General features: G+C 50.6%; 1 long non-coding RNA gene across 1 annotated transcript in view; it reads left to right on the forward strand.

Annotated features, from left to right (window-relative positions):
* Positions 1 to 4,719, forward strand: part of LOC123580309 — a 60,107-nt gene extending 55,388 nt beyond the window's left edge. Inside the window, exon 7 of the long non-coding RNA XR_006703242.1 lies at positions 3,418 to 4,719. This is a non-coding gene — a long non-coding RNA (uncharacterized LOC123580309). The remainder of the gene's footprint in view (positions 1 to 3,417) is intronic.
* Positions 4,720 to 9,253: the final 4,534 nt, after the last annotated feature.

The following is a 9,253-nucleotide window of genomic DNA, read 5'->3' on the forward strand; positions in this document are numbered from 1 at the left end:
GGACTTGTAGTAATTGACCAGACCTCAGTTTAAGTCCTAACCCTCCTACTTCCTAGCTGTGTGACCTTAGGCAAGTTACATCACCTCTCTGAGCCTCCAATCCTCATTTGCAAAATAGAAATCACCCGAAGGCCAATTTGCTGACACTGGCGTGAGGATTAGGTGAGGTTTAAGCCCCTCAGCACAGGGCCTGGCACATAGTAAGTGCTCAGTTAAGATAGGTCTGCAATGCCTGTCTGGGAGAAGGGTGGAGGGTCTCTATCCTGACCCTGCTTCTTACCAGCTCTGTGATTTTAGGCAAGGTAAGTCAGTTCTTCGAACCTTCTCTCTAAAACCAGGTGCCGATCCTGGCAAGGAGGGACTGGGGGTACGTTAAGTGAGAGAAGGCAGAGTTCCAGAACACTAGGTAGAGGCCGCCCAGGTAAAAGAGGAGGAGAAAGTATGGAGAAAACAGCGAGCTGCCTGCCTTTCCTCACAGGACCTAGGTCCAGTGGGATCTCCGCTTATCACCATGCTCAGGCTCTCTGTTTCTTCTGGATCATCCCCAAGACTTCCTCTCTGGCCTCCTGAACCTGCTTTGCATCAACTCCTCCCAGTGCCCAGAGCTAGGTCTGAGGATGTCACACCCAGACAGATTCCCCCCCCCCATCCTTCAGGGCACCCCTTCTATGAAGCCCTCACTGGCACACTTAGCTGGCATTTCTCACTCGTAGGTTTTGAACAGGTGTCTTCCTTGCACGCGCGTGCGCGCACACACACACAGACACACACGATTGTCAGCCCGGGGAGGCCAAGGGCTCTGAACAAACCGCAGTGGCTGGGGTGCAGGAACAGGGACTGGCCGGTAGGAACACACCCTGGGGGGGGGGGGAAAGGAGGAAGAGCTGCAACGTTTAGAGGCAGGAGGACTGTGGGGGGTGGCAGGGGCGGGGGGGGATCCAAAGGAAGAACTAATTTCAAGGAGGAGGAAATAGCGTCTGTGTTGGGGCCACGTAGGATGAAGCCGACCAGGGTCCACAGAGTTCCTCCACGTTGAAATTGTTGAGGACACTGTTGGAGCTGGGCTGTGGGGTGACCGATGGAAGCCAGGTGGGGAGGGGGCTGGCCGCGCCCCCCACGCGCCTGCTGCTCAGTGGGTGACACAGGGACCGGCAGCCTCAGCCTCTGCAGGGAGCTTGTGGGAATGCAGACTCTCAGGCCCGGACCAACCCCGCCAGGACCCACAGCTTCACCACAGCCCAGGGAGGCTGCCCGGCTCAGCTCTGGGGAAATTGGCTATGAGGGGGGAGAGGGAGGGAGGGAGGGAGCCGGAGGGGGTGTGGTGTCAATGGAAAGGGCCTCGATTCCTCCCAAGGAGGGGCAGGCTGGGGTGTGTTTGGTTGTGTGCTGTTAACAACGAAAGAAATAATTAACTTTCTGTTCACAAGGTGAAACCTCATTAGTATTTTGCAGGACATGATTCCATGTTTGCATGAATCAGATTCACAGCAAATGTGACCCGACTGTATTTGTTGCCTGAAAGAATAAATGTTCCCGAGAGCTTCCTGCTCCGCTTCCTTTGGCAACTGGAGGCCCCTCCAGGCTTGTTTATTGCTGGACCGAGGACACCAGGTGCCCGGGGGCACAGCAGAGACTTGGGGAGAACGCTGAAGGCCACTCCGCTTCCCCCTCTCTCCCTTCTTTGTCCCTACATCTGGCTCCACGCAGCTCTCCTCCAGGCCCACAGGCGCCTCGTGTGGTTTGCAAATACGGTGCTGGAGAAGGCGGCTGAGAGAATGAATACTGTCATATGTGTTGCTGGGCCAGAATGGCCTTGTGAGCCACACCTGTCAGTGCATCCTCAGGCCATGGGTCCATGTGACATGAGGGAGGCCTCGAGAGGCTTGAGGTCTGGGGTCGCTTTGTGCAGGGTGTGGGGAGACCCGCGGAGACCTGGGGCCCTCCTGTCCCTGGGGGTTCCTATGCTCCAACTCTGGCACCTCCAGAATGGGGTCTCTTGGCTGCCACACTGTGAGTCACAGAACCGGGGGTGGCAAAGGGGCTTGGCTTCATGCATCCCAGTTGCTTGTGCACCAGTGGGGAAACTGAGGCCAGAGCATCAGGGAGATGTAGGCCGGGACAAGAACCTAGGGCATCTCTCTCCTCTGAGGTTTTGGATACCTCCTACTACTCTCTGCCAGGAGACCTGGCTTTGAATTTCACTCTGCCTCCATCTAGCTGGGTGGAAATGGGACAGGCAGCTAGCCTCTCTGAGCCTCAGTTTCTTCATCTGCAAAAAAAGGATATTAATGGCCACCTCCCAAGGTGGTTGTGAGGACCGACCGCATGAAGTGATTCATGTAAGGTGCGGAGCACAGGGCTGGGCACGGAACAAAAACAAATAGCTAAGGTCTATTAAACTATCATAATGTTACTGCTATTATTAGCCCCACTTTTCAGATGGGGAGACTGAGGCACAGACAAGTTAAGTATCTTAGTGGGCTGAAGGAACTGGGATTTGAGCCCAAGTATTATGACTCTCTAGTCCTCACATTTAGTCATGTCACTTCTCCGAGCCTCGGTGTCCCCATATTTAAAATGGAGCTAGTGATACTGATCTTGAGGGATGGCTTTGAAAATTAAGATCATGAAAGGCCCGTGCCCAGCGGGGTGCCTGGCGTCAAAAATGCTGCTTTACATAAGGATCTTCCGGCTTCAGGGTAGGAAGCATGGATTAGCAGGGGCATGGCTCCACCTTGTGGTGTCGTCTGGGGACTGCACCCCCATCACCCGGCTGTCCCGCCAGTCTGTTCTTACTCCTTCCGGAGGTGGAGGGATGGGGGCGAGGGGGCGGCTGAAGCTCATGCAGCTTCCACCCCTGTGATTGCAGGGGCTTCTCTCTGGGGCTCAGGGGTGACGCGGAGGGTTTGACTGCGGGTTCTCACACCCCCTTGAAGTTTTCTATCCACATCTCTGCACGGTTGCTCCGTTGGCCTCATTGGTTTCAGACTGTTATCCGGTGGAGGCAGCTTGCTACGCAGTCCCAGCCTCTGCACTGCCGCTTTCTTCATGAAGTTTTTTAGGGTTACTCTATGAGATAGGGGCTATTCTCACTCCCGTTTTGCAGAAGACAAAACTGAGGTTCAGAGAGTCGGTGGAAGGGCAGGATTTGAACTCAGGTCTAGCTGACTCCAAAGCCTGGCCCCATCACTGTTGCACCATAGAGCTGTGACAGGGGCCGCCCACTCCCTGTCACAGCCTTATGAGGGTCTCATGCAAAGCAAGGGTCAGGGCTTCAGTGATGTGGGACCTACCGGCCTGACATTCCTGCTCCTTCCCACCCATCAGGAAGATCTCAGGTTCCCTCTGACGCCCGGATTCTGACCTTCCAGGATTCTAAACGTGTGTTCTCTTGTTCCTCAATTTAATTTTTTCCAGGCAGATCCTGAAGTGTATCTTAAACCTGAAAAAGTGGCTTTGGAGCAAATTCGTTATACAGGAGAGGAAAGCGGAGGACAGACAAGTGGGAGATGAGGGTACAGAGTCCAAGGGTCCCAGGCAACCTCGCTGGTAGCACCCATTGCCTCTGGGCCCTGGAGGGCTTATAGCTCGTCAGCGGCCTGGTATCGTGCATCTTACGGGAATGCTGTGGCCCTACTTACTGGGCAGAAGATGGCCCCAGCTTCAGCGGCCAGCGACAATGCTCAAACCCTCGGCTATACGGCAGACCTACCTCCTGATGGGGGCGCCATGTTCACAGCCCCGTCTTCCCCCAGTGGAGCTCCATTCCTTTGGTTCAGTTCTTAGAGACTCCCCTGCTATAACCAGCCCATGCTGACCTACCTTCCTGGAGAGGTACTCCGTCTTCCAGCACATCCAAGCCCAAGCCCAACAAAGGGACTGTTGGCAGTTCGGCTGTGGCAGATCATCAAGTGACGGTCTCTCGAGATGGGGCCAGAGTTCCACAGTGACTCTCCGGGGTTTAAACATCCTTACTGGAGTCCCGGCAAGGTGCCATGCTGATCCTGCAGATAGGAGGACCACTGGGCCTCTGCAACTGGCAGCAAAGAGAGACATGAAAAGTTGTCACTGTGAAGCAGGCCTGTAGTAGCACATGGGAGAGGACAAGAGCGGAGGCCGGAGAGGCCCCTGGAAAAACCATGGCCACTACAGGCCTCTCCGGCCTTCGGCCTTGTCCTCTCCCATGTCCCCAACACTCATCGCTGAAGGACAGGCTTTCGGAAACTGTGCATATTTTACAAGTGGGACAGGAGAGGCCCAGAGAGAGGAAAGGTCTGGTATAAGGTCACCTGGAGAGCTAGTAGCTGAACTGTGGCTTGAACTCAGTTCTCAGGATGCCGAGGCCAGGGCTTTCTCTGGCCATCTTCCCTGGCTTTCGCCACAACCACGGAGAAATCCCAGGGAAGCCACTAGAGGCCTCTCAGATGAGTCAGGCCGTCCCTGGCTCTCCAGGGCGACTACAGGCTGCCCCTTCCTGCTTGAAGGGGATCGTGTCTCCTCCCCTGTCTTTTGCTGGGGACCCAGTCTTGGTGAGAAACCTAGAGGAGACGGAGGTGGGCTGAGGCAAGCTATGATGATAGTCCTGAAGTCTGGCCAGGACAGCTCTCCTTTGTCCACTGCTCCTGTCTCCTCCCTTCCTTCCCCCACCCCTCAGCATAGGGGATTTGGGAAATAGAATGAAAACACAATGATGTAATAAAAAAACAAAAACAAACAAACAACAACAACAACAACAAAACCTTCCTGAGGTGCCTGGGTGGCTCAGTCAGTTGAGTGTCCAACTTTTGATTTCAGCTCAGGTCATGATCTCACGGTTCATGGGTTTGAAGCCTGCGTTGGGTTCTGCACTGACGACATGGTGCCTGCTTGGAATATTCTCTCTCCCCCTCTCTCTGCCCTTTCCCTGGTCACTCTTTCTCTCCCTCTCAAAATAAAGAATAAAATAAAACTTAAAAAAAAAAAAACCCTCCTTTAAGACTCAGAGATCACTTGGCTTTATTGGAGAGCTTCTCACAATAGAGTTGTGCAATATCCCGGGAATCTCACCACGATGCTTTTCACCAAAGTGAGACAGCCTGGAAACTTACATATAATACTAAGAACAACCTCACTTTAACACCAAGAGAATGGGCTAGCCCAGAAACCCAACGGTAATACCTTCACTATGGAATGAGATATCCCGATAGCTGACCACAACAGTGAAATATTTGAGGAACCCCATGATAGAAGTCTTCCCTATGGGGTAGGATATTCCAGGAACCCCACAACACTGATCATTATGGAGTAGAGAATTTCAGCAATTTCCCTGAAGTACTATTACAGAGTGAGTGAATTTCTTGACAATACTCTTCACCATGGAGTAGGTTAGTTCAGGAGCTCTATCTCAATGCTGATGCTTGCGGAGTGGGCTATGCCCAGAACTCCACTCCTACATTGATCATTATGGAATGGGCTGCTTCAGGAAAATCTATAACAAGGATCACGATGGAATAGGAGAACCTAGAATTCAAATCTAACATTAATCACTATGGAGCAGTCTATCTCAGGAACCCCACTGGTCACTGTGGCATTGCTTATCCAAAAACCCAGCTTTAGTGCTCCTTATGGATCAAAATATGGATTCTGTGTCAGGGAGGCTGTCCATGGCCCCAGAACCCATGCTTTCAGAGCCCTTGAGAAAGGACTGCTCAACCCTGAAGAAGGCAATGAGGTTGGGAAACAATGGGGGTGGAGATGAGAAGAAAAAACTTACTTTCAATCAGCCAGTTAATGAAAGAGGCCGGGAAGTGTTTGTCCTGGGAAAAACTGGAAAGCCTCCATTAATTGAGCACCATCTGCATGCCAGGCCCCAAGCCTCTCATTTGATCCTTACAACAAACTTGCCATAGAGGGATTATAGACAAGAAAAAGGAGACTTGGAGATGTGAACTGCTTTGCCCAGGTCTTACAGTGAGCTGGTGGCAGAGCTGTTCCTACAATCTGGATTCCCAACTCTGAGTCTGGGCAGTTGAGTGCTGGAAGGCATGGGGGCTGTTGTTCCCAAGGTCCCTGAAGGTCCTACTTTGTGGAACAAATCATATTCCTCATAATCAGAACTTCCCATGAGTCGGGGTGCTGGCTGGACCATGTTCAGGTTTAGAAGAAGCTCAGAAGAGAGGGATGCAGGAGAGGCCACCATGGGCCACTCCCCCAGCACGGACCACTTCTCCACCGTGGACCACTTCTCCAGCCTGGACCCCACATACTGTGATCCTAAGTAACTAACCTGATTGTTTATTTTATGGATATAAATCCAGGGGAAAGGGGAATAAACCACTAAGTTTTGAATCTCTACTCTGTTGGACAAGGAACCAGACATCTTCTCATCTAATCATTGTACTATAGTTCATACATGTCAAAAAACCATAGATTAAGATACACATGATCTTAATGTGCCACTAAGAATTTTTTTTTAATTGCCAACTATGGGATACCATTGAATATAAGACATATGTCAACTTCAGAAATGGTACAATGTGGGGGAAATGTGTGTCTTGGAATTGATGAGCTATGATCACTTCATATGGGTCTGATAATCACTCTCATCTGACAGATGAGAGAACTGAGGCATGGAGAGCTAAGGCCATGTGCCCAAGGTTGCACAGTCAAGCAGCAGCCAAGCCTGCCTCTCTTGACAGGGAAGCTGTGGCACATTTGCCTGACAGAGAAGACCAGTGAGTGATGGGCTGGGGCCACCACCGAGCTAGTCTCAGATGTGAAGGTTTGGCTAATCTCAGAAGATTCTCAGGAGAGAACTTGCTGATTTTACCTGAAAGTCCAGGCAGTAATAAGGCTCAGACGATGTGGGCACTTGGGTGAGAGCAGAGTAAATGTTCCTAAATAACTTGAGTGAGTGGACGTCTGAAGGAGAGAGAGGGACAGAGGTGGCAGTGGGAGGGAGGACAAGAGGAGACAGAAGAGATCAAATTGAAATACAGACTCAGAACCTCCTTTGTCCTTGTCATACACAGACTTATCCAGAAGGGGGAGATAATTCCCAAATTGCTGGAAAATACATCGTAGGCTCAGAGCCCTACCGTCTTCCAGCACAAGAGAGTGGAACATTCTTAACTTGGCACATAACAATCCGTCCATCCATCCCTTTATCTGTCTGTACACCCATCCATTATCCTTCATCTTTCCTGCTTCTCTTATATCCATCCATCATTTTTACAGTCTCCTATTCTTCCATCCATTCACCCATACATCTAAATTCCCTTTCCTTCATTCTTCCTTCTTTCCATTCTTTTTCCGTCGTATTCTGTCCATACCTCCTTTTATTTATCCAGCCACTCATCCATTCTTCTATCCACCCCTACTATCATACATGTTTTCATTTTTCTATTTTACTATTCGTTAATACTTCCACCCCTTGTTCTGTCATCCATCCACATTCTCCCCTTTCATTGCCAGTTCATACTCCAACAAAGTATGTATGGAGTGCCTGCTCTGTGCCCAAGTAGGAGCTATAAGACAAACACAAGAAAGACTACGACAGAGTCCCTCCCCTCAAGGAGCTTTTGTTCTAGTGGAAGAAACCAACAGTTACTATACAATATGATAAGCGTGATGGATACATGCGCACAAGGTCGTGGCAGTCCCGAGGAGGGAGTCAGTCCACCTGGAGCGATCTGGAAAGACCTTGGAGAAGACAAACTATTGGAGCCACAACTTGAAGGGGTGTGGGATTTTTCCAGGCAGAGGCAGGAGCAAAACTATAATGTGTGAAAAGGTCCTGGAGTTTATGGGATGTCTGAGATCAGCTGGCTGGAGCAGCAAAATGGGGACAGAGGACAATAAGGCTGGAGCAGAAAAGGCCTTGACTGCCAGCTTTGGGGGTTTGAACTTGATCCTCCTGGTAGTGGGAAGCTCCAGAAGATTCTGATCAGAGATAGGAGTCAGAAAAATCTCTCTGAAGCCATGAAGGGGAGAAAACAGGAGTGGGTGGGGTGGCTACTGCAGTGTCTTAGCAAGAGAGCAATGCTCAGGCCCATGGCACATCTTACTTTTCAGAATGCTCAACTGATGGGTGATGCAGAGCCAGAATCAGACAACTGGGCACAGCCGAAATACAGATAAGCAGAGGTCTCTGTGACAGGAGGCTTGGGCCACCCTTCCAGCCCAGCCCAGCCCCTGACAGGCCAGGTACAGAGTGGAGTGATTTTATCAGAGTCTTTTATAAACACGACACAAATCTCCTTCTTCCACAGGTGAAAACGGCTTGGCACACATCAGTCCCCTATTTCTCTCCCCCTTCCCCAGCATCGGGGACGTGGACAAAGGACAGGGCAGCGAAATTCTGGGAGGCTGGAGAGTCCAGGGATAAAACTGCCGGTGTGGACTCTCTCTCCCTACCTTGGCCGTCCCTCTGTACCTCTAGCTGATCTATGGGGTCTACCTTTGTCAAACTCACCACGTTAGGTAAGGAGTTCTGCAGGACCCGTTTCAGCATGACTTCTGTCCCTGAAGAGAGCAGGCTGCAAAGGGGATCGGGGAAATTTATAATCACAACAATTACAGCTGATGGTTATAAAATGTTTTTCTTTCTGCTCCAAAGACCAGTCTCAGCGCTTCGCAAATATTAACTCAAATTACCACGATAGTTAAAAACACAGATTGTTTGCCTCCCAGTGCCGCTATTTCCTGGCTGTGTGATCTTGTCCAATTTACATAGCCTCTCTGTGCGTCTCCTGTGTAGCATGTAAAATAAAGTTCTTGTGACGATTCAGTAAGTAAAAGAAAGATATGGGCTGGAGGGCTACCTGTCATCAATAGGGCGTCTACCACCTTATAAACAGGTGGGAGCTTTTACATTCCTTGGGACTTGCTTTAAGGTGCATAGAAGGCATTTCTTCTTAGAAACCATGTTCTAAAATAGTGGTTGCCAAGTGGCAGGTTGCAGACCAAAAGAGCTCCACAGGCTTGCTTCTTTTGCAAGCACAGTCTTTTAAAATTTTACAGTGTGGGGCGCCTGGGTGGCGCAGTGGGTTAAGCGTCCAACTTCAGCCAGGTCACGATCTCGCGGTCCGTGAGTTCGAGCCCCGCGTCAGGCTCTGGGCTGATGGCTCAGAGCCTGGAGCCTGTTTCCGATTCTTTGTCTCCCTCTCTCTCTGCCCCTCCCCCGTTCATGCTCTGTCTCTCTCTGTCCCAAAAATAAATAAACGTTGAAAAAAAATTAAAAAAAAAAATAAATAAAATTTTACAGTGAGTTTTC

The sequence above is a fragment of the Leopardus geoffroyi genome, chromosome A3 (genome assembly GCF_018350155.1).
Source record: "Leopardus geoffroyi isolate Oge1 chromosome A3, O.geoffroyi_Oge1_pat1.0, whole genome shotgun sequence".
NCBI classification, from domain to species: domain Eukaryota; kingdom Metazoa; phylum Chordata; class Mammalia; order Carnivora; family Felidae; genus Leopardus; species Leopardus geoffroyi.